The sequence below is a fragment of the Ambystoma mexicanum genome, chromosome 9 (assembly GCF_040938575.1).
Source record: "Ambystoma mexicanum isolate Mex_15411 chromosome 9, UKY_AmexF1_1, whole genome shotgun sequence".
Lineage (NCBI taxonomy): Eukaryota > Metazoa > Chordata > Amphibia > Caudata > Ambystomatidae > Ambystoma > Ambystoma mexicanum.
The window spans coordinates 473707896-473733407 of NC_090931.1; positions in this window are offsets into that span (position 1 = coordinate 473707896).

Sequence of the window (25512 nt, forward strand, 5' to 3'; positions counted from 1 at the left end):
TTAACTGGGATACAATTTCTTTTTGAAGTCCATAAACGTATGCAGTTTTCAATTATACTGAGTTAGGGTTAAAGGCCACATCAAATCGTGAAAATGCTCTTTTCAAATTATGAAGGTATTGGTGAGGGGACATATCTGCCTTTGCCGTCATAGTATAAGCTGCTTTTTTGGCATCTTGTATAGACTGATAAGGTGAGAATTGATGTCTAACTTCTTTCTCAAAGTCCGCCCATGACAATGTTCCTGTTCATTGAGCCTCGAATGACACTAGTAGCTGCTGAATCAAGCGTTAAGTGGAAGTACTGTCTATATTGTTCCCTAGGTATCTAGAGGGCTTTAAATATATTTTGAATGGTTTCTAAATGGTCTTCCATGCAACAATTGCCTCCCTTTTTGAATGGTTTAATCAACGTCTTGATCGATTTCATGATTTTGATAAGACTACATAGTGCATTCTGGTGTGTATCATTCTGTCGCTCATTTCTGTTCCCTTGTGGGCAGGAATGATTGTGGATATTTGCTGGTTATTCATACCCCACCATTGGGCTATAGCCAGGTCTGGCCACAGGAATAGGTGTTGGTACATGGTTTCTTTGGCCAGAGATGTCATTGATTTCAATTCTACTGAATGTAGTGCCTTGTCGCCTTTCCTGAGATTTGAGAGTAAGTATCTTGCACTGTCCATGAAGCTGTTCTGTCTCATGGCAGAGGTCAGCATTCTCATCCCTGACCTTATTGATTATTGCTTGCAATTCATTGATTTGTGGCTTACACTGATTAAGCACTTTGTCCTTTTTGTCATTTTCTTCCAGCAATCTGAATATCTCCTGTTCCATAGCATGGAATTCTCTGTCTTTCTCCATGTTATCTTCTCTATGGGCTTGTATTTCCAAAATAGCAACATCTTTGTCTTGTATTATTGCTTTTTAAAATTGCTTTTTAGTGGGTTAATTCTTGATCACTCTCATGAAATTGTTTTTCTTTCTGAGCCGATTGAATTGCCATATTGCTAAAGCAAAATCCACTACTTGGCGCATAATCTGATGATGCAGTATTTCTCCTCCTTGCGTTCTGATGCTTGGAATAGCCTCATGAGGCACACCTGCACAATGCTTCCTTCATCAAAAATGTCTCCTTTTCAACCTCAATTCTGTCTTTCCATATTGTCGCATTTTCTGATGACCAAACTGCATGGGCATAAAGCTTTGCCTCAAGAGAGTTTGCCAATTCTGAAAACTCAGCCTGGATTTTGGACATGATGATACTATTATGTGAGTCAGATGAGCACATAGTACTGCACCACTTCACAGCACTTATTCAATTAATGGGTGCACTATATGGTTATGCTTTAGAATGGAAGGCCACGCCCAATAATGGTTTAAATGTTTCCCAATGGCCAGCGTACCAAATATGTTGGATACATATTTTGGGATTATACCTATCAGATCATGGTATTTTTTATTATGATAGTATATGGCGGTATTTTTATCATTCTTGGTGGTATATGGTGGTAACTCGTTGGGGTATTTCTATGGTGGTTAGACTCATTTCATAATATTGCCTAATAATTATTTTTTACCAGGGTCACTAACAACAAACACAATATTGGACTTGATACACTCTGGAAAAATGGTTTATGTTTCCTCGTGGTATCTTATGTACGATGCCACACTATGCCATTTTGGCCAGGTTTCTATGATTGTAAAGCAGGCAAAATTAAACATTGCACATTCATTCAATCTCTCTATTTAAACCATTGACAGCAGTTTGGTATATTTCTTATCATGCACCCGTCTCTTTGTGCAGAGTGAATGTAATGACTGACTGCAGCAAAAATACACTAACACTATTAGCTATTTTAAAATGTATTTTTATCATAACAGATATATATGCAATTTACACGTAGTAACAGTTATGCCCACATTGTGGTTTACAGTGCGAATATATTACAACAACTTTTCATGATTAGCTGTGCTCAGTCTTACCAACTGTCCTTGAGAACATGAAACTTGGCAAGAGAAATACACTTTGAGAAACAAGGAAAAAACACAGCAATGGTATTCAACATAAATGCAGGCTTAGATGCACATTAAAAATAGACAGCACTTAGTGTGAATTGTTCTATTTCGCCTTGACTAACTGATCCCATTCAACACAGATGCTACTCACTTCACTTATATTTACCTAGAATGTTGGCGAGGGATGTTTTTGTTTCAGTTTTGCGTGGAAATCCCCATTAACCTTTCCACTTGCCCGGGGTTACTCAGATAAGAACTGCCTCATCATCAAACGGCCTGCCAGCACTGAACTCAGTTTCCAGACAGCTCCCTGTTCCACCATCTCCCAGTCCCCGAAGTTGTCTGACCAGCTACTCCCACTCACAGCCCTTTTTAATAGATCTCCCTGTCAATCAAGGGAAATACCTCCCTTGACCAGATCCACCCCCCTCACACAATTTCTTCTGTGTATTTTCCTCATTTTACTAACCACATTGCTGAAAAGAAAAATGAAACATTTCTCTTGTGCTTCCTGCTTCACACAAGGGTCTTTCTTTAACAGAATTAATATTTACATTTTTCGATTTACCACACAAACTCAGCCTGCATGTTTACTTTCCCATTTTATGGAGCATCATGCATTTTCCAAATTTGCCTTCAGGTTATTTCCACAAAGACTAATTTGCACTAAATGTTGTTAAGGGATTCAAATTTATGTTAACTGGGGTTGGGTTATATGTTCATTTACATTAGTAATTATATATAGTGCAGCCCAGTCCATTGAAATACCATCCTGAAGTAACGTTCAATTTTAATCATGTGCTCTGTGCAATTTCAATCATGTGCCTTGTGCATTGGCAGCCCATTATTTCTGTCTGAGACTCACACTCTTGAGAGCAGAAATGAGTCTTCCCCTGAGCCCCTATTGCAGTTCAAACCCAAAGAAAGAAGGCAAATGCATCATAGAGGAGGCATCATGAAACCTAAAGATGAAGATAGGAGGCAACACAGGGTGGTTCTAAGGAGCCCTTCAGAAGAGCTAAGAGGAGAGAAGGCAATAGGGAAGGTGAAGAAGCAAAGAATCAAGGAGAAAATGAGGGAGGCAATTTAATTAAGAAGGCAAATAATGTTTACATATATGGTAATATGTTGATCTTTTCACTAACTGGTGATCCCTAATTTAATATTCCCTGTTATCTCTGGTTCCGGAAGCACCTCAGGACCTTCCACTTTGCTTCTGCCTTTTCTCTTCCTCTCCCCTGCTGATCTCCTGTCTGATACATGCACTGGTCACCTGGCAACCCTCTGAATTTGGCCCAGGTCCCTGTCTGTCCAGCTCAATACCTGCACTGCCTCCTGGCACCCCCTGCACTTGTGGTCTGTATCTGTAACCTTACAGTTCCCTTTCCTGCACTTATTACATACCTGTTGTCTGCACTTCTAACACTCACACTTGCCACCTATTGGCTGCACTACTTGATGTGTTCTGATTCCTTGTACTGCACTTGTCCATCCTCAAACACCCCCCCCCCCCGCTCCCCTGGCACTTCTCCCCTCCCCGCTGCCCTGCACCTGCACAATCTCATTGTCACTAGGCCTAGTAAGATTGTTGTTTTTGTCCTCCCTCTGTTTCCCCTCCTTTGGATAGTCATGCATTGAAAGACTTACGTATAGGTGCATTATAAATGCAATATCATATCATATATAGTGAAACTCCACAACCCTGGGACATTAAAATAGGCTATTTATAATCAAAACATTTTTGGGTAAATCTGCTATCCTGCGCCTGCTATAGGAACAATTATAACAGGGAAATCTATATTCATCATATAAATATTTGAGAATTATTGCTAAAAGTCACCATATAGGGTGATTATCTTCACCAGGTATGATCCAAAGGAAAAAACAAAGTCCTCAAAGGTGCCAATGCACAAAAAGCTGTGAATTACCAGTTTGTAGTGTATTTTACAATATTATGCCATTCTTACACATTTCTGTAAGGAGTTTAATTCCTTTGTCCTGCATTTTATAAAAACAAGTAGCCAGTTGAAATTGGTAATTATGTTCTTCATACATATAAGAACATACAAATGAAAGCCAATTAATAATTGAGTTCTTCGTTCAAATAAGAACCTGCTAACTAAACTCGACATTTATGCATATGCTTGTTTTTCACCTCTACTCAGGCTTTATGAAGGCAAACATAATTCTAATTTGTAAAAAGGAAAACGTTATGATTTCTTTACATTCACACCACAGCAGGAACATCACCTGGAAGTTCAGATGTAGACAGTGATAATTATAAACAAGGAGAGGCTGCTAAGAATAATGGTGTTTCAACAAGTAGAGTGTCACCAATGGCAGGCATTGGCCAAAAAAAGTATTTGTTTAGAACAAATCAGCAGATTTTGGAAATCCAACAAGAACCATTAACTAAACAGGTCATATTTAAAGAACCAATCAATCCAGATATTTCAACACACATATCAGACAGAGTGGGAGAAGAGGAAAAGGGAACAGGACGTGAGTCAAGAAAATAAGTCCCAAGAGTAAGGACTCATTCAGGGTACAAGAGGCAAGGAATGCCTGACTAAAATGGGCAAAACGTTAATATAGTACTCAATTTATGAGATAGAATTCTGCATAGTACAGAATTAGTACTTAATAAAGGATTATCTGTTGCATCTTTCATTTATTAATGATTATATTGACATACAAATTGATTTGTTTTTGTTTATCACTTAAACATACATTTTTTTTCCTCATAAGGGTAAAAATATCAGACTGAATCACATATTCCTACAGTATGTGAATTGAGTGTTACAGATATTTCAAACACTCAACTATGTCCATAGAAGAAGGCACAGAACTGACTAGTGAACAAGTAATTACAGACCTTAACATAGACTCGGAACTTACAAAAACTAAACTTAAAAGTAAATACAAATGTATGCCACAAATATCACACAAGAATTTGATAGACATGTTTCATCAAGTTGTCATTCGGAACATCCATCGAACAATGGATTCAAAAGAACAAACAATTTCCATGAAACCAGATAATTTAAATTCTCTTGAAAAATGTGTGCTAAAACGTCATTCAAACTATGATATCATCACCAAAGAAGTGGACAAAGGAGGTAATATTGTTATTTTTAAGAACAAACATTTCATTAAGATAGCATAAGCCCATTTACAAACACCACATTGGTATATACAATAACAAATAGAGAAAGCATAACTAACACAGTCAGCAAAACCAAATGACTCTTACTCTGATGCTATAGTAAGGGCCTTATTACATATGATGAAAAATGCTTCTTAATTAATGACCATCCAATAGTTCACAACATTTACATTTTGCCCAAAGTACACAAGGAACATGTAAACTTGCCAGAGGTTAGAACGATTGTAAGTGGCATTGGACGGATCACTGACAATGTGTCGACATTCATAGAAAAGATACTTAGACCAGAGGTATGCAAACTTAAATCTTATGTGAGGGACTCAATGCATGTCTTTGAAATCTTTAATGTGATAAAATAGAACAAAGGCTTTTGTTTACTGACAATGTATGTCAAATCATTGCACACATCAATAGATCACAAATTGATTTTTTCTTTAGCGATACATCTGCCTCTTATTTCTGTCATATACAAATGCTAAATTAACATTTGTATTTCACATTACAAAATAATATTTTCATCTTTAATGATGAATTATTCAGTCAAACAAAAGGGATTGCTGTGGACTATTGTTTCACACCATTGCTATCAAACCTAGTCATGGGTGAATTTGAGATTACACATGCACTTAGGAGCAACAATCAAAGCAAACACATTGTCAAATGGATCAGATATATAGACAATAGCTTCAAGATTTGGCAAGGAACAGAAGCAGATTTACACAATAACACCAACTACGTGAATCATAATGATTTTGGAATTGAAGTTACTTGCCAATACAATAACATGATTATATAATTCCTGGATCTCACTAGTCACATAGGACAGCCAAATTCAGACTAAAACATTTAGAAAAACTACAGAAGTTAATTCTGTCTTACACGCAGCAAGTGGTCATCAAAACAACACTATTAAAAGATTATAAAAACCACATTCACAAGAGCCCATAGAGACACCAGTGAACCAGAAGAATTTGGGTTAGCAAAACAATCTTATACAGAGCTATTTACTCCAAAAACAATCACTAATTGAAACGGAAAGGATATGACCGGGATGATAACTAAATATATTAAAGAAAGTAATAGTCTATACAAAATCATGCACAAACATTGGTACATCTTAGGTTCTCAAAAAACCCTCAAGTGTCCATACTAAAGCACCAACATTAAGAATTAGACTTAGCCCCGGTTTTATGAGAGCAAACATTAGGATAATCAATCACACCTCTTTGGTAATGAACCAGTTATGTTTTTATTTTAAATGTGGCACATTGAATGGCACATTGAATGTGTGTAAACATGCCATGAACAATGGTCAAACCCTTATGAGTTACCTTAATGACAAATTATAATTGAATATTAAACAGCATATACAAACATTTGTGTTTTACAAAATTGTATGTATCTGTAAAAAGCTCTATGTGGGAAGCAAAATCAGAGAATTCAGAATGAGAGAACACATCAGCTCGACAGATGCACATGATTCAAAAATACCTCTGGCATGCCACTGGCAAAAAGAACATCAAATGGGGAACAAAGACGAAATGAAGTTTGTAGGAGGACAGCATATAGAGTTTGTCCCATGATGAAGTAATTGTGAAGAATTTCTTAGACAAATGGAAGCACATTTACAAATTTGCAAATTACAAAATGGCTTAAATATTGAACATGAAATTAAAGCTTTCTTGTGAAAAAGAAATGTCACATTCAAATAACAATAATAAAATGTTATTGTGATATAATCCAAAAATTAGGATTTTACACAACATAGAGTTCCTAATATACAAATCACATAAAAGGACAAACATGTACAAAAAAAGCATTTAAGAGTGCAAGCAAACAAGAGAAAAGAACAGTGCAACATGACATAACAGCATTCTGATATCATATAATTCTAAAATTGTGTGCACTTACACACCCTTGGTATATTTAAATCAACAGTGCAACATTTGGAAGTAAAACATTAGAAGGTAAAACATTTCAATTTCAAATTCCAAATTCAAATTCATACCCCAAAATGCATCAGGCAATTAAATACATTACAGGGTTTGGGTTCTAAGGGTAAATAGGTAATCATAATAAAAGGGAGGAGAAAAGGAAGGGAGAAATAAACTAAAGGAAAGGAGAAGGGTGGTCTGCAAATTCAACCAATAGTCCCAGAAAGAATCTGAGGTAAAAGCCTCATAGGAGTGGACCAGACTGCACAACATGCACATATATGTAGGCCCCAATTCCTTGCATTGAGTTAGTACATGCCGAGCTGACTCCACCTGATCCGGCTGAGCACATATTCGACAGAACCTAAGTTCAGTGGGAACCTTCATGCAGGGAACCAGCACGACCATCACTGGAAGCTGGTCTATACAAATCTTCAGGATGAACTGCCTTCCTTCAGGGGCGGGGCAATGCTGTGGGTAGGGTTTGATCTTACAATAGCAGTGCACAACATGTGCTACCGCCTCATATCCCTTCTTCCATTCAAAGACTTATATGAGTGCAACAACCAAGTGTTTCAAATAGTACTCAAATATTCAAACGAAGAAGTCAACATCATGATTATGGACCCTAATATGTCAGGATATATGGATACATGAAAGAATCCCACACAACTATTGTTAGATTGTATTAATTGAATCTTAACTCTATAATCAACCTCTTTTTAATTAGGAAGGGTGAAAGATTGAAATGCAACGTAATCACTTGGGAAAAACTAAGGATTCCACTAATTCAATGGCCCTCATTATGAGTCTGTCCCAGAACCTGGAGAAATTCTTCCTCTGTAGTATTAAATTTACCTCTGTTGTGTGCAGCAGAATTTCAGCTGTATCACAACATGGTGGTCGCGCAGTCAAGTGCAATAAAGTAGATTTGAATAGTTTTGCGGAGTAGTGTTTTAACTAAATGATCTTTTATTAATAGCATAATTATATAGGCTGTAACAATATGCTTGGTGTTTAGGAATACATTGAGAAGTATGTTATTTTATGGTTGATTGGTTTAGAATGATATTGTATGAATTATGTACAATATGGACGAATTCTGTGATTTTTAATTTTTATAAATTGTATAATATCTATAATGAACTGTGATATTGTAATTTTATAATAATAATTGTATAATATGTGTTATGAATGTTTGATATTGAAACTTGTAATATTGCATTTTGTATTTTACAAAGTGTATAAGGTTTTAATTAACAAATTGCACTATAAATAAATACATTTAAAAAAATTTAAAAAAGAATGGAAGTCAGGTGTGAAAGGTTACAAGCAATTGCTTGACCTTAGTAGTGGTACATGTTAGGTACACTGCACAGGTGTGAGTCTGTTTTCCCCCAGAGCAGGCAGTCCATGTGAAAGTGTTCGAATAGGCAAAGAGGGGGTAGATATATCCTACTGGGTATAATGGGGTAAAGGTGTTGCAGGGAGAGGGACACCATGTCTCACCATCAGGTGTCCCACTCCCTGAAAACCCCTCACCCAGGTGATCCTGCCGCACTGGTCCACCCCCAGGGTCTGGATCCAAAGACGATGGCCGTGCCCTGGCCACCTGAGAGAGAGACACCCAGGGACAAGCAGGTGAGACACCTTCTGATTTCTCAGAGCACAAATACACATACTGCCATGCACGCATGCAATGTCAACCCTGACAATGCATGACCCATCTCGTGTAGGCCATAACAACATGAGTCATTGAAGCCGTGACACCCCTCACATGACAACCTAGCCGAATGACAAGGGAATAAAGTAGCGAAGTCCCACCATTGCACTGCAAGTAAGAAGGACGAATGTGCATCTGAAGTGCATATTAGTTACCCCTTGCCCAGACATGGGTCACCCATGCACAGTCAGGATGGTACCAAACCCATAGTGTATGTCCGTCAAAGAAGATCACTGGACCTATATGTCAGACTAACAACCCCAGCAATTTAGAAGGCCCACATGGACACAATGATGTCCGATATCATGTCAGCATGTCTCCACCACAACTCACAGGTCACCCATCATCCAACAGCACTACAGCAGAACCAAGAAACAAGCATCCTAGCATATATGTACACACGTGACCCTGTAGGTCATTGATGGACAGGACAAGATGACTAAAAGCAAGCCAGGTACCCCAGACCAACCATATACTTGCCCACAATCAATGCAGAAGACTGCCTTACTGCCAGTCACATGAGGCATGTCCCCCTGGAGGCCTAACACCCTGTGACCCCATAGTACAAGTAAAAGTACATGCCTACTCACCAAGCACATTACTATAAATTATCATTATAATTGGTTATTTATAACATGCTTAATACCAAAGAGGTTTCTAAGCGTGGACCCGGGATACGAACCTGGGTTGCTCTGCATCATCTTGCCACTGAGCTATACTACCCGTCGATGTATTTGCACACATTTCATGTCTCCCAACATGCACACAAGACACCCAGGAATCATCAGATAGTGCTTGTACCTCCACAACACCAGCACCAACAGGTGCCACAAGGGCCTCCGGCCATGGAAGGTCCAGGAGTGCGAGTGTATTACCCAAAAAAGGCCTAAACCGCGCACCCCCGGCCCCTTGGTGATCCCACGCCTGTTCCTGTTACAGCTTGCTGAAATTGCCTTAACAAAAAATGTATTTATGTATAAAGATGCCTTTTATGAACAAATGTTAGGCACTGCTATGTAGGCAACATTTGCACCTGCATTGGCTAATTTATACATGATCGACTTTGAGAAAATAAATATCTATGCTAACAATCAATTCCAAGGCCAGATTGCACTTTGGCACAGGTATATAGATGATGTACTGCTGGTCTACAAGGGGGATCAGGAGCACCTTGATACATTCATTACCTCACTCAACAGTAGGAATAAGTATTTGAAGTTCACTTCTTTCACTAGTAGCAAGGAAGAAGTACACTTCCTGGATTTGGAAATGAAGGCAATCACTGGCAGACATTGCACTACTGGGTTCTGGAAATTGACAGACAGAAATTCATTATTGCAATTTGACAGCTTCCATCTCAAAACAGTAAGGAAGAATCTACCTTACGTATATTCCGCCACAACTGTCTCTGATATTGCCGATTATAATGGACAAGCAACAGCTCTTATGAAGAGATTAAGAACAAGAAGATACCCAAGAAAACTCTTGAGACACGCTAAAAAGCATGCACGTAACATCCCACGGGATATCCCTTTAGAGCAGAACAGGAGACCGATACAAGAGCACCGAATTACGGCAGTACTTAGATACTCTTCACAACTTAACAAAATTTAAAAAGGGAATATTGAAGGTGTGGCTGATCCTTTCTATAAACAATTTTGCCCTACTAAATCTTCTCAAACTACATTTTACTCATTCAATTAGTAGAATGTACCTTAGAAAGCCCACTTGATCCCATTTTTTCAAATATGTCTTTAGGAGGACTGCTAAAGCTCATGTTTTCACAAGAAATGGTTAACCTTACTTCTACTTTCTCTGGATCGTTACTACAAGCACAACCCTATGATTTTGGTAAGGTGTTGCCTGAGGCTACACGGCTGGTGACAAGAATGTATTAACTAGAAACAGTGAGAAAAAAATGAACCCAACTGGAATACAAATCAAATGGGGATTCAGGGTTGGGGTATTAGAAAGGTTGATTTCTATGGTAGTAGAAATATGTCCAAGAAATAAACTGAGTGGACAGTGCTGGTTTTAAGGGAACCAGTGTCAATAACTGAACCAGGCCCTGAGAGAACTGAGTTGGCATGCTGTAAATATTGGACCACATGATCAACGTTATGACACTATGCCCTCATTTCGAGGTTGCCTGTAGGCCACCAGTGCTCGTATCCTTGGCTTAACATTTCCACAACCCGATATCCCAGTAATACTAGGATATTACGGGCAGTAGAGGAACAGTAAGTTCCCATTCCTGTGGAGTCCAGGAGGACTCCACAGGAATGGGAACACTGAAACACCAGCACCGTTAGTAATGGCACTGATGTTTGAGTGAAAAATCAAGCAAGAATAAGATAGCAAAACCATGGTATTTTATGAAAACATGCACTCCACTTCCTATGTGTTTTCTGAGTCCCCCCTGATGCTGTGTCCCCTCAACCAGCCTGCACAGCCTGGTCTGGTGCCCCATTCCAGAAATCAGACAGACCTTTACGGAAACTCAACGTATGCTCACCTCCTGATTTTATGTGTGCAAAGACTGCTCTCTGAAGGCAGGGCAGGCTCGTTGGCCCAGGACATAAGGCAGTGAGTCGGACTTCTTCAGGTAGGCACTGGAAATCACCAGATGTATACCCCTGATGTCTACCAGAAATAATGAATAGTGGAACGAGTTGGAATAAAGGCTGGGAGGGCAGCCAGTCGCATGAGACCGGAAAACTGAACTCTCAACCCGCCCACATCGGCAGCATTATCTGAAGGTTAAAACCACAAAATTAGAATACATTCCAGACAATGGGTGTATGCTAATTCCACCACCCTCTACTATTCTCCGCCCTATACAAATCTAATGAAAAAGAAATTTGCCTACCCTGATTGGCTAATACTGCAACGTGTTATGTCATGTGCATCCCACATCAGAGGTCCACCATGCAATTAATACGAAGAGCAAAATCTATCCCGCATATCAACAAACTAGATACAGTAATTCTCCCAACCACATGTGTTGGCATGACATGCTATTCCCAGAAACTGCTCCTCCTCCCCATTGGAGCTTGTCCGTAACTATTGCATGCTCGTCTGCCTATGCCAAGGATACAAGCTCTTAGTTCTTGGAAAATTCTCGTCTCGGTGAAGGGTTTCCATGGGAAAATACAGCAGAGGCCTAACTCTTGGGCCAATGGGACTCATTATGAATTTGGTGGTATGGAACAAGGATGCCGGTAAGCTCAATGGCACCCTTATTTCCGGATCAGCAAACTCTGAGTCTGCCTGCCCTGGCCGCTGTGCCCAACAGGTCTGACCCTGCCGTGCGCAGTGGCCAAGGTTGGCAGTCCTATGAGACTCTAAGGGAATGGTGACTTACAATTTACTGGAGCCTGACTTCCCGGGCTGTCGGACCCGTAATGAGCCAGTGGCATCAGGAAGTCATGCGCCAGTACATTATTATGAGTCCGGTGGCAACCCGCAGGTAGCGCAGGTAGGCTTACTGCCGGACTCGTAATGAAGCCCAATGACTTCATATTATGAGCTACCAATTTACCCCGCTGTGTACTTGACATTCTTGGAGACTCCCTAGAGTGCAGGAGAAGCGATACACAATTCAATAAATCTCAGAATTGAATTCAATAAATGGCACACCTATTAGTTTCAATAATATTCAATAATATTCAAGACGCTTATATTTTCTCTAATGTTTAAAACATTTCACCTCCATGTTTACAGTATTTCAATAGGGAAGGCTGTGAAAATAATATGAACCTTGATTATTAGATTTGCTTTCACATCACTGACCCTGCCAGTTAGACGATTTCATATCGCCCGCGGGGAAAAAAATAAGAACAGAGGACTCCCTTGAGTAATGTTGTGCAGGGGTTCCTTTACTCAAATACAATGTTGGAGAGCCGTGCGTCAGCTGGTTTTCAACCCTTACAGAGGAGGGTTGAACGGCACTCTACTCAGCCCCTGTCACTGCTGATGACCAGGCTTTTAAGGTAGCATTCCCCTGACAGGCAAGGGAGTGAGTGAAATCACGACAGCCTCCCCAGCAGCACATGTCACGCCGCCTCCGGGTCACGTATAAATAGAAGGGCCCATGCTCTTCCCGGCAGCCCACAAGGAGACCCCTAGCTGCTGCTGGCAGACGTTGTCTGGTTTGAGATAGGTCTTTGGGGCCCCCTATTCCGGCAGTCAACACCGGGCTGCTCCTGATATACATAGCCTCTCCAAGACAATAAAGAGACTCCCTCTACGTTGTTGCTGCTGATTGCTGTGCTGCACCCGACATAATCAACCCAAACTAGAAGGACTTTGGGGCACCCACTAACGCTGATTCTGTTGCCTGCGTGAGAACTGCCTGCCTGCAAGGACATATCAGAAAACAGAAGAACAGAACGAATTGCAGCAGCAAGGACCTTGAGAAAGCCCTGGCAAGGCTGCTGTCTCCCAAGTAATGATTTTAAAAATAGTTTTGCAGTGTACTGTACAGGGACTTGTTTGTACATATTTTCGAAGACTCAGGGGCCGATTCATGGAACAAACGTGCGCCGAAAATCTTCACGCAAGCAGGCGCAAGCGGAAAAAAACAGGCGCACGCGCACACGTGCGATTCATGGAAGTCCATGCGCGTGTTCACCTCAGGATGTGCGCCAAACCTGTGCATGGCGCACAAGTCACTGCAACATCCCGAAAGGCGTGCGCGACGCGCACAGTGAAAGCGCACAACCTCGGCGCATACACCAGAAAGTGGGTGGGACACGGGGCGTAACGCGCGGAATGGGGAACAACGCGCGGAAATAAGGGCGTAACTGGGGATGTACTGCAAGGAATCAGACGGAACGCCCACACGCACTCGAACCACACGTATTCATGGAATCGAATAGAGCAAAGCCACGCACAGCCAAAGACACGCACAAGCTGAAACACATCCGCCACATGAAGGCAGGTGGTAGAGTCCCAGCGCATCACAAAAGTGGCAACATACAGCAATTGGGCCTGTGCGAGCGGGTCATGTGTCTTGCGGGGGTGCGCGGGAAGCAACACACGCGATCGAACGGGGTACATGTATTTCGGGGGCGCGCCGGAAGTTACACACGCGATTGAGCGGGGTACGTGTATTTCGGGGGTGCGCGGGAAGTTACACACGAGATTAAGCGGGGTACGTGTATTTCGGGGGTGCGCGGGAAGTTAAATACGCCATTGAGCGGGGTACGTGTATTTCGGGGGTGCGTGGGAAGTTACACACGCGATTGAGCGAGGTACGTGTATTTCGGGGGTGCGCGGGAAGTTACACATGCGATTGAGCGGGGTACGTGTATTTCGGGGGTGCGCGGGAAGTCACACACGCGATACCATCAGGGTACGTGTATTTCGGGGTGCGGGGGAAGTATCCCACGCAACATCAGCAGGGAACGTGTATTCCAGGGGTGCGCGGGAAGTTCCACACGCAATTCCATCAGGGTACGTGTATTACAGGGGTGCGCGGGGAGCAGCACACGTGAATTGCACGTGTGGGTCCTCCCAGGTGTTCCCTCTACACCCTCCATGGCCCCTGCAGGTGGCTCACACCACAGGGGCCTACCCAGCACATGTCCTGCAGGCACCCCATCCACCATGGCCATGCCCACCAGCCAACCCACATGTCAACTTGCACAACTGCCCACCAACGCATGTCCCCCTGCACCCCCAGCCAACAGGGGCACCCACCACCAGGCACCCACCCATGTCTCCCAGCACCCCCACCCACCAGCCACCAGGGGCACCAACCACCAGGCCCCCACCCATCTCTCCCAACACCCCCCACCCCCCAGCCACCAGGGGCAGCCTCCACCAGGCCCCCACCCATGTCTCCCACCACCCCCACCCCCCAGCAGTGCAGGGGCAGCCTCCACCAGGCCCCCACCCATGTCTCCCAGCACCCACACCCCCAACCCCCCAGGGGCAGCCTCCACCAGGCACCCACCCATGAATCCCACCACCCCCACCCCCCAGCCACCAGGGGCAGCCTCCACCAGGCCCCCACCCATGTCTCCCACCACCCCTACCCCCCAGTCACCGGGGGCATCCTCCACCAGGCCCCCACCCATGTCTCCCACTACCCCCACCCCCCAGTCACCAGGGGCAGCCTACACCAGGCACCCACCCATGTCTCCCAGCACCCCCACCCCCCAGCAGTGCAGGGGCACCCTCCACCAGGCCCCCACCCATGTCTCCCATCACCCCCACCCCCCAGCAGTGCAGGGGCACCCACCACCAGGCCCCCACCCATGTCTCCCAGCACCCCCACCCCCCAGCCACCAGGGGCAGCCTCCACCAGGCCCACACCCATGTCTCCCAGCACCCCCACCCCCCCAGTCACCAGGGGCAGCCTCCACCAGGCCCCCACCCATGTCTCCCAGCACCCCCACCCCCCAGCCACCAGGGGCAGCCTCCACCAGGCCCCCACCCATGTCTCCCACCACCCTCACCCCCCAGCACTGTGGGGCACCTGCCAGCAGGCCCCCACCCATGTCCAACTCATGTTCCCCAGCACCCCCACCCACCAGCACTGTGGGGCACCTGCCAGCAAGCCCCCACCCATGTCCAACTCATGTTCCCCACCACCCCCACCCCCCAGCACTGTGGGGCACCTGCCAGCAGGCCCCGACCCATGTCCAACTCATGTTCCCCACCACCCCCACCCCCCAGCCACCAGGGGCAGCCTCCACCAGGCCCCCACCCATGTCTCCCACCCCTCCACCCCCCAGCAGTGCAGGGGCACCCACCACCAGGCCCCCACCCATGTCTCCCGCCACCCCCACCCCCCAGCCACCAGGGGCAGCCTCCACCAGGCCCCCACCCATGTCTCCCAGCACACCCACCCCCCAGCACTGTGGGGCACCTGCCAGCAGGCCCCCACCCATGTCCAACGCATGTTCCCCAGCACCCCCACCCACAAGCACTGTGGGGCACCTGCCAGCAGGCCCCCACCCGTGTCCAACTCATGTTCCCCACCACCCCCCAGCACTGTGGGGCACCTGCCAGCAGGCCCCCACCCATGTCCAACTCATGTTCCCCACCACCACCACCCCCCAGCACTGTGGGGCACCTGCCAGCAGGCCCCCACCCATGTCCAACTCATGTTCCCCACCACCCCCACCCCCCAGCACTGTGGGGCACCTGCCAGCAGGCCCCCACCCATGTCTCCCACCACCCCCACCCCCCAGCACTGTGGGGCACCTGCCAGCAGGCCCCCACCCATGTCTCCCACCACCCCCACTCCCCAGAACTGTGGGGCACCCGCCACCAGGCCCCCACCCATTTCTCCCAGCACCCCCACCCCCCAGCAGTGTAGGGGCAGCCTCCACCAGGCCCCCACCCATGTCTCCCAGCACCCCCACCCCCCAGCCACCAGGGGCAGCCTCCACCAGGCCCCCACCCATGTCTCCCACCACCCCCACTCCCCAGCACTGTGGGGCACCTGCCAGCAGGCCCCCACCCATGTCCAACTCATGTTCCCCACCACCCCCACCCCCCAGCCACCAGGGGCAGCCTCCACCAGGCCCCCACCCATGTCTCCCACCCCTCCCACGCCCCAGCAGTGCAGGGGCAACCACCACCAGGCCCCTACCCATGTCTCCCACCACCCCCACCCCCCAGCCACCAGGGGCAGCCTCCACCAGGCCCCACCCATGTCTCCCACCACCCCCATCCCCCCAGCAGTGCAGGGGCACCCTCCACCAGGCCCCCACCCATGTCTACCACCACCCCCACCCCCCAGCACTGTGAGGCACCTGCCAGCAGGCCCCCACCCATGTGCAACTCAAGTTCCCCAGCCAACATGTCATCACAATCTAGATCCCTGGTCCCTATGGACAGCCTCCAAATGCAAAACACCCACCCGAGTATTGCATCCACCCACTCATAATTTGCAATTACATCACAGAACACCAATTGCAAGTTCCGAAACAAACACATTTCCCTCACAGACACCCAATGGGTGTCAGTGAATCTCAAAACACATATCATGAAATGCATGAAACCAATGAGATACCACACATTGAAGTTCACCAAAAAAAATATGTATTAAAGGAAACATAAATAGAATCAAAAATGAAGAAACAGAAATGTGAATGTACAAAAATAAAAGAAGCATGTCTGTGAAAAAAAGCAAAACCAAAAATAAAATTCCAAAGTAATGTTGTCCAAAGACAATGTCCACAAAACAAAATCCAATGGGAAATAAAAAAGAAAGCCATTGCTCCATGGTTAAAATGTGAAAAAAAAATACAATCCAACAGTGAACTATGCACATGGGAACAAGCCAGGGTCCATTATCCCAACAAAAGAAAGGAAACCTATCTAACTACACTAACTAATAAAATAAACTATATACAAAAATGTGGCCAATGTCCGAAAGGTCCAAATAAAATCAAAACAAAAATGAAACCTAACACTACCTACATAACTATGTACAAGGGCAGCGGGCTAGTTTCACGGCTCACTTGTGGATGTCCCGGGCCAGGGCATCATCGAACTCCTCCTCAATGTCCCGGAGGCGGTCCTCCTCCATGGCCCCGAGGGTCCGCAGGGCCGTCGACGTGTCCACCTCCAAACCCCTGCGGATTGCCTCGAGGCACTCGGCCTGCCTCAGGGCCCTCCGCATGGAGTTCTCCACCCTGACCATTGTGAGCCATGCCTCTTCCGCCCGCTGCCGCTCCGCATCTATGGTGTGGCCCAACCGCTGCCACACGGAAGACACGCTCTGTCCTGGGTCCTCCTGCCCTCCGGCTGATGCCTGCCCCTCCGATGTTGAAGGCCCCGAGCCTTCATGGCTCCCACCACGTTGCTGCTGCTGCTGTGCCTCTGCCCGTGCACTGCCTCCTGCTGCCTGCACATCCTCTGCCGGCTGGGGTGCAGTCGGAGATGTGGCCACCCCTGCTGGACGTCCGACTCCCGACTGTGGCAGGGATGTCTCCTCCACCAGCCTGGCCGCACCGTCAGAGGCAGCTCCACAGGGTACCCAGGTGACTGATGGGTGGGAAGATGGCACGGAGGACGACTGGTGCGTAGGGGTCCAGTTGAGGAGGTGGTCGTAGCAAACCCCATCAGACGGAGGAATACCGCCTGGGTGACCTGTCCCAGCAGGCTGACGTGGTCAACGAGCCATTCGAGATGACGTGCAGTCTCCTCATGAAAAGACTGCAGGTCACCTCGCATGGCCCGTTGACGCAATGCCACACCAGCCAGGACAGGCTCAACCCGGACCCAGATAGCCACGTCCGCAGGCAGAGGAAGGCCAGTTGACGTGAGCTCATCCCCTGCCTGAAAACGGGTTTGGATGTAGGCATCCCTGCTGGTGCAAGATGATGCAGGGACAGGATCAGGGACAGGATTGCACACTGGCACCTCTGCGGCGGCCTGTGCTGCCTCCTGTCCCTGGTCCTGCACTGCACCACTAGCACCAGTGGGATCCCCACCTCCAGACCCCGTCTCTGGTGCTTGCACGGCCTCCTCCTCCACCAAAACCCCCACCAACCTGGATGACTCCGTGCCATCTTCCCCTGTTGGGCTCTGTGGGGTCCCAGCTGCCCCTTCTGCTGCCTAGGAGTCCAACTCCAACCTCCGCCTCTTGGACCTCCCCCCGGCAGCTTCGGCCTGGGACGCGGCACCGGACTCCTCACTCCCCGACGAGAGCACAACATGGGAGGGGAGCTGGGCCTTGCGTCTCCGGCTGGCGGTGGGATCCCCGCCGCTGTGCTCCACAGCACCTTCTCCGCCCTCTTCATCAGTTGACGCTGCAGACAGGGAGAAACAAAACACAGGCATCAGGGCACTGTACAATGGACACATACACACATGACAGTTGTACATGAGTGGCATTGGCAAACCTCAGACATGTCATCACAATCCCCAACACGCATGTCATTTCAACTCGCACACATGAGCCATACCACAGCCAGATCGCAACTGCCAGCACCATCCATACACATACAACAGCATGAGCAGCCAAAGGTGAGCCAGACATCACATGCAACACAGGAAGTGCACCACACATGTACACACACCACCACACTTGCATGCATGTGTACACCTCTGCCAAGTGTCGCAGTGTTCAGATGGGCATCCATGTCACATCTGCCAATCAGGCTTCCACATACCGCTGTTACATGCATCCATGTTGCATCACTGTTGCACCCTTGTCAAATACACACACATGCACATGTACACAGTGCTGATACATGCAGCCGAAAACAACATACATGCGTGACATCACGGACATGTCTACTTACATACACATTCATCCAAACATGTGTGCCCACACAACTGCATTTGGCATGCAAGCCTACACACACAAGCACCATCCATGTCTCACACATTCCAGCCCTCGCATGTGTTAGCCCCACGGCCCTGTAGACCCCCACCCATACTCGACCCCATACCATCAGATGTGCAACCTGCACACTACTGAATAATCACCACATGCACTGCTCACAATCAGGATGCATGTACACTCACCGCTCGACTCCAGACGGGTCTGCCTCTCAAGGACCTGGACGTGGAGCGCTGGGGATATGCATTCCAGGACCCTCATCTGTTCTTCCGACAAGTGGCCCCGGCGCCCCTTGGCATCCGCTGCCTTCAAGAGGCGCCGGGCCTTGTTCAGGGTCCTGGACCTGAAGTCCTCCCAGCGCTTCTTGACATGTTGTAAATCGCGGACTGCCACCCCCTCCGCGTTGATGGCAGTCACGATGTCAGTCCAGATCCGAGTCTGTCCTTCCTTGTCGGCGCGGGAACTTCCGAAGAGGGCATCATACTGCCCCAGGACTTGCTCCACCAGGACACCAACTTCGGTGGCACTGAAGCTGGTGCCCCTCTGCCTCTCTGGCCGGGGGTTGTCAATGGTCTCAGATGGTGTTTGCCCAGACATGACAACCCCAGAGGCAGGGGTGGGTGGGCAACTGGGTCCTGGGGCTGGGCTGTGGAGCGATGGAATCCCAGTCGGGAGTCTTCGGTTCCAGCAGGGGTGGTCACAGCAACAGCACCCCTGGCTGATGTGCAGGCAGCAAATGGCAGGGCACGTGGGCAGCAGGCAGTCAGGCAGCAGCAGATGGCAGGTGGGAGCGTGCTCGGGGCTCTGGGGGTCAGAAGTTCGGCCTTCTGGGCAGGAGCGTGGTCTTCCGTGTGCTTACGCATGGCCAGCTTGATACGGAGTGATTTAGCACGTGAAAAATCTGCACGTCAGCGTTTGATTCGAGGAAAGGCCCTTAGCGCGTAAGCGCGTCTGCACGCATACGCATTTTCATTGGACAGAAGGCCCCTCAAGCGCAAGCGCCCCTGTGACGTGACGCGTACAGATGTGCATGGCCATTTTAGCGCGCGAAAAAATGCACGTCCGCGTGTAATACGAGGAAAGGGCCCATGCGCATAAGCGCGCGTGGAAAACTGCACGTCCGCGTGTAATACGAGGAAAGGCCCTTAGCGCGTATGCACGGCAGCACGCATATGCGATTTCATTGGACCAAAGGCCCTTAGCGCGTGAGCACGTCTGTGACGTGACGCGCACGGGTGTTTCCCTCATTGCACGTGATGACAGAACACACGTGGATTTCCACCAATCGCGTGTGAAAGTTCCCGGAACCCCGGAACACACGTACCCAGGCTATCGCGTGTGGAACTTCCCGCGCACCCCGAAACACACATACCCAGGCCAATCGCGTGTACGCTCACTCCCCTCCGATCACACGCGATGTCACTCTGACCTACAGTCTTACCACGTATCCGAATACGGGAAACCCGCGCATGGCAAAAGACGTGCACAGGCGTCAACGCATCCGCCCACACGAAGGCAGGCGGAGGCGTCCCCTCGCACAACATAAAAGTGCACGCAAACAACAAACGCGTATATACAGCTACGATGAATGCCCCATTTGTCGCTGCACTGATCGTGGGACCCCGCAGGAGGAGGAGAATAGCCAGGGCATGCATTTTGGCACCACGTACAAGCCTTTTTGGGATGCCTGACGACCAGGTCTACGGCAGGTATAGGTTTCCACCCCATATCATCCTAGACCTGGTCAGGGAGTGGGAAGATGACCTCACATCCCCCACCCTTTGCTCCCAAGCATTGAGCCCCTTGGAGAAGCTGCTCAATGTCCTGCATTTTTTGGCCACTGGGTCATTTCAGCGGACCACTGCAATAGTGGGGGGGTCTCACAGGCCACGCAGTCACGCTGCCTACACCAGGTACTGGCAATCATGACAGCGCGCCCCTCGGTCCGCAGGCACATATACATGCCCAGAACACCCGCAGAAAGGCAGGCCGTTGTCCTAGATTTTTTCAGGGTGGCACACTTCCCCAAAGTGCTCGGTGCCATAGATTGCACCCATGTGGCCCTACGTCCACCTAGGGCCATTGAGCACATCTACCGAAACCGCAAGCACTGGCATTCCATCAATGTACAGGTGGTATGTGATACAAAGGGAATCATTACCTCTGTCTATGCAAACTACCCTGGCTCCACCCATGACAGTTTCATATACAGAATGTCCGCCCTGAGCCGGGCCCTGGAAGCTGGGCAGCATGGCGAGACATGGCTCCTAGGTCAGTACAAATGCCCTTGCACATGCATGCAAGTCACACACAGACAAATATCCAAACCCTAATAATCTCAACTATTATCACCTCCCCAGGGGACAGTGCCTACCCTCTGAGCAACCACATGATGACGCCAATCCGGAACCCCACCACACCACCCCAGGTAAGATACAACGCTGCCCATATTGCAACCAGGGGCATAGTGGAGCGCACATTCGGAGTGCTCAAGTCACGTTTCCGCTCCCTTGACCGCTCTGGTGGGCAACTACTCTATGCACCACCAGTAGTGTGCAGGATCATTGTGGCAGCATGTGTCCTGCACAATGTTGCAACACGACAGGGCATCCCGGTGGAAATGGTGGTGCCCCCACATCCCCAACCACAGGCGCAGGCGCTGCCCATGGGAGGGGACAGGGCACGTGGCGAGGAAGCCCGGACCCAGCTTGTGGCCACATTTTTCACCTAAACTCCCACCCCTGCGGAGTGCACACAGGCCTGGCACATACCAGGTGACAATCGATGATGACAAAGAGACAGTCAACTGTCACAACCCTACCACCCTGAGATAGTTGCCTTGGAAGTGCCACATCGTCTGCATCCCTAGCTACTTAAACATAAGCTATCCTGTGTGACCAAAAGGCACACATATGACATTTGACATGATATGGGCCATACACAAGTATTCCAAGGCGCAATGAGGCAGGGAGGGGGGAACAAGGGAACACAGAGAACGGTACTACTAGGCCAGGTGTCATTGAGATCGTGCAAGTGCAGGGGTAGGGGGAAGGGAAAAGTGCAGGAGGAAGGGTGGGGGGGAGTCCAGTACAGGGGAAGTAGCCCAAAAAAATAATACATAGGTCGCCTGGTGGCAACTGCAAAGGTAAGTGCAGACAAGTGCTGGGAAGGGAGGGCTGTAGGGATAGAGAGACAGTACTGCAGTGCAGGGGTTGCCCGGGAGGCAGTGCAAGTGGAGAGTGGCTGGGCCAGGGACCGAGGTCGGTGAGAGTGGCCCAGTTGCAGCTCCTGTGCAGTTCCAGCGAAGAATTCTGCAAGGGAGAGGCAGAGAGTAAGCAGAAGCAACGAGGAAGGTCTTGAGGTGCTTCCAGAACTGGAGATGGTTCCCCTCAAGTTCAAGTCAGGCAGGAAGTCTGTTCCAGGGGGAGGGCCCTGCTGTGGAGAGAAATCTACCCCCAGCTAGTTGCTCTGAGAAGCGGGTGACCCGGACATGCAAGGTGTGCATCACACACACCTGCAAAACAGGCCATGGCCATCACTGTCATGTCACTCAAACCCTCCCAAACATCAACATGACATGGCAAGCAATACCCATACACCAACGCAGTAACGATAAGGTACACATTGCCATGTCCTAAATGTACAGTGGCATCGGACAATGATGCCTGACCCGGAATCAGATGAAATGACAGACCAACAAAATCTCCCACCCAAAATAAGTCATTTCCAAATGCATTACAACAGTCGTATATGTAACATCACAATGAATGCCTGTCTACATGCACATTATGCATTGCAAAATCAACACTGAAGCTCATGTGTGCAGTGTCCTACTCCTGCATCACACTGCTCAGCGCACAGCACAGTGAACAGCCATTGTGTGTGATGCACACCCTGAGCATCACATCTAAGTGACAGACCACATCAAACATCAAATTAGGCATGTACTGGATCCATAATTGGTCACAGAACATGTGCTGCCGGGACACAGGTGGCACCAGAAGGCAAACAGTGTACACGTGGATATGCAAGGGTGGGAGTACATGTAGTGCATCCGAGAGCAAGTGTGTGGTTCTGCAAGGACATGCACTCCACATATGCATGTGCACTCAAGTGACCATCAGTGTTCCCTACACATCACATGTGAACATCCACCATGTGTACACCCCAGCATGTCAAACCACAACTACCCCCTCGCACCTGAAAGGAAAACACAACACATGAACAGGTATTGATCAGCAGAACACAACATGTACATAGGATACCACCATTACTATGTCAGAGTTCCCATCACACTGCAGGGCAAGGCAACTATCAACAACAACCCCCCCCTCCCTCACAAATGACCATGACCCACTGAACAACTGCACCTGGGTCATGGAGACTCCAAACCTCAATTCCACCTGGCCACGGGATCACCTTTACCCTTCGTCACCATCTCCCACCTTGTGTGTAAAAAGATGCCTGAACCCTCAGAATCCACACTCATTTCCAAAATCACAAAATCCAAGGCATAAAAACGAACCCGAACACCCTCCAGTAGATGACTTGACGTAGCAGTACCTCACAAAGGCCAAGTACTACCACAATGATGCAACAACCAAGGTAGCACAGCAAAACAATGTCACGACAGGATGTGAGACATGTGTGGTACATGACATAGGATGATGCACCATGAATGGATGTGTACTGTCACAGGTCCCCTGTACAGGCGCGGGAGTGTCACGAAACAACCACCCCCACCATGTCCCGGGTGCCTTCAAGGTCAAACTCACACAGGCCCCTGAGACCCTGGTGGGGAATGAGGTTCAGGGATATGCAGTCGGCACAGGTGTTGACACACTGGATGACTGGAATGAGTGGCAGGAGAGGGGAGGAGGAATGCCACATGAAACTAGGGAATGCACGAGAATGTACAACCTGCATGAACACATACACAATCCAAACAAACTTGGACATCATTGTCATGGCCTTCTGTAGTCCAGGCTCAGGAGTGGTACGAACCAACCACCCCTTCTAGGGTTTTGGCGTCTGCAAGTTCGGGGCTTACACAGGCATCCGCAACCCCAGTGGGGAAAGAGGGTCAGGGAACGTTGTTTGGATAGGCACGGGAAGCAGGAACACCGGGTAGAGGGTACAGGTTTCAAAATTGAATAGGATCACGGGTGATTAGGGAGAAAAAACATACCAAATTGAACCACACATACATCCATGCATCAGTACACTCCCCAGCAAGCCTATGCAGAGCAGTTTGAAAGAAGAACAACAAGACACTTTGCTCTGGTTTTGAGTGCTGGCCTCCTGCCTGCGCACTCTCAGGTCCGGTTACAGGAGCACTGCAATGCTGCAAAGAGAGCCACAGTCAACAACCTGTACGTGCCAATTACACAAAAACACAACACCAAACATTCCCCATAGCAACAAACTACTCTACAAACAGACAATCTGTGCTTGATGCTTCGTACCCATATATAACATCACCCCTGTGACGGGTCATACCCAGTCAATGCAGTAAGTCAGCCGCTGGTGGGTGCGTGGCAAATGGAACACCAATGTGTCACAATTCACACAACATGCAATGTTCCCTGGGTAAGCAGACAGACCCATATAGCAAGCCATGACTACAGAGCAAGTTGCGTTCCACCATGACCGAAACAAAGTTGGCAGTGCATTTATCTTGAAGTACGTGGAAAAGACATGCACTGCACCCGAGTATGTCCCTTGCTGTATGTCCCTGTGAGCTGCCCCTTTCCATGTCTCGGAAGGCTACATGGTTGATACAAGTGCCTCAATGGACCTTGGTGTACCAGAGGGTATGTGCCACTGCCCCGGCATGTGTCCCACACAACCCTACTATCAACAGCCATCAGTCCACAAACACATCTGAGCTGCATTGTGTTCTTCAACACCAATATTCGTCTAAGCTCACCGTCAGTGCTGTGACTAAGCCTGCATGTGAAACTCGCCTGGTGCAAGCTTTGCTGTGTCGTGGCCCCCCTGTGATGCTCACCTTGCCTGGAGTTCCTTGGAACATGTCAGCAGTTCTAGGATGTGGGTCTGCAATCACTGTGCCTCTGCTTGTGCACACATGTGCATGTGGGCACCAACAAACGGGTCCAGAATTCCGTCGTCCAATGGGCCATGTCTGCTGGCAAAGGTGCTCTGGAGGCTCATCCCCCTGCAGAAAGGGCATGAAACACATGATTAATGCTTCAAAGTCATCTGTGTGTGTGTCATCAGGCATCTCATTACTTGACCATGTCAGAGAGTCACATCACAAATCACACCATCAGTCCGTCTTTCACCTCCAAAGTGTGGAACACTATCTACAGCATGAATTGCAACAAGCACGTGTACAGGAA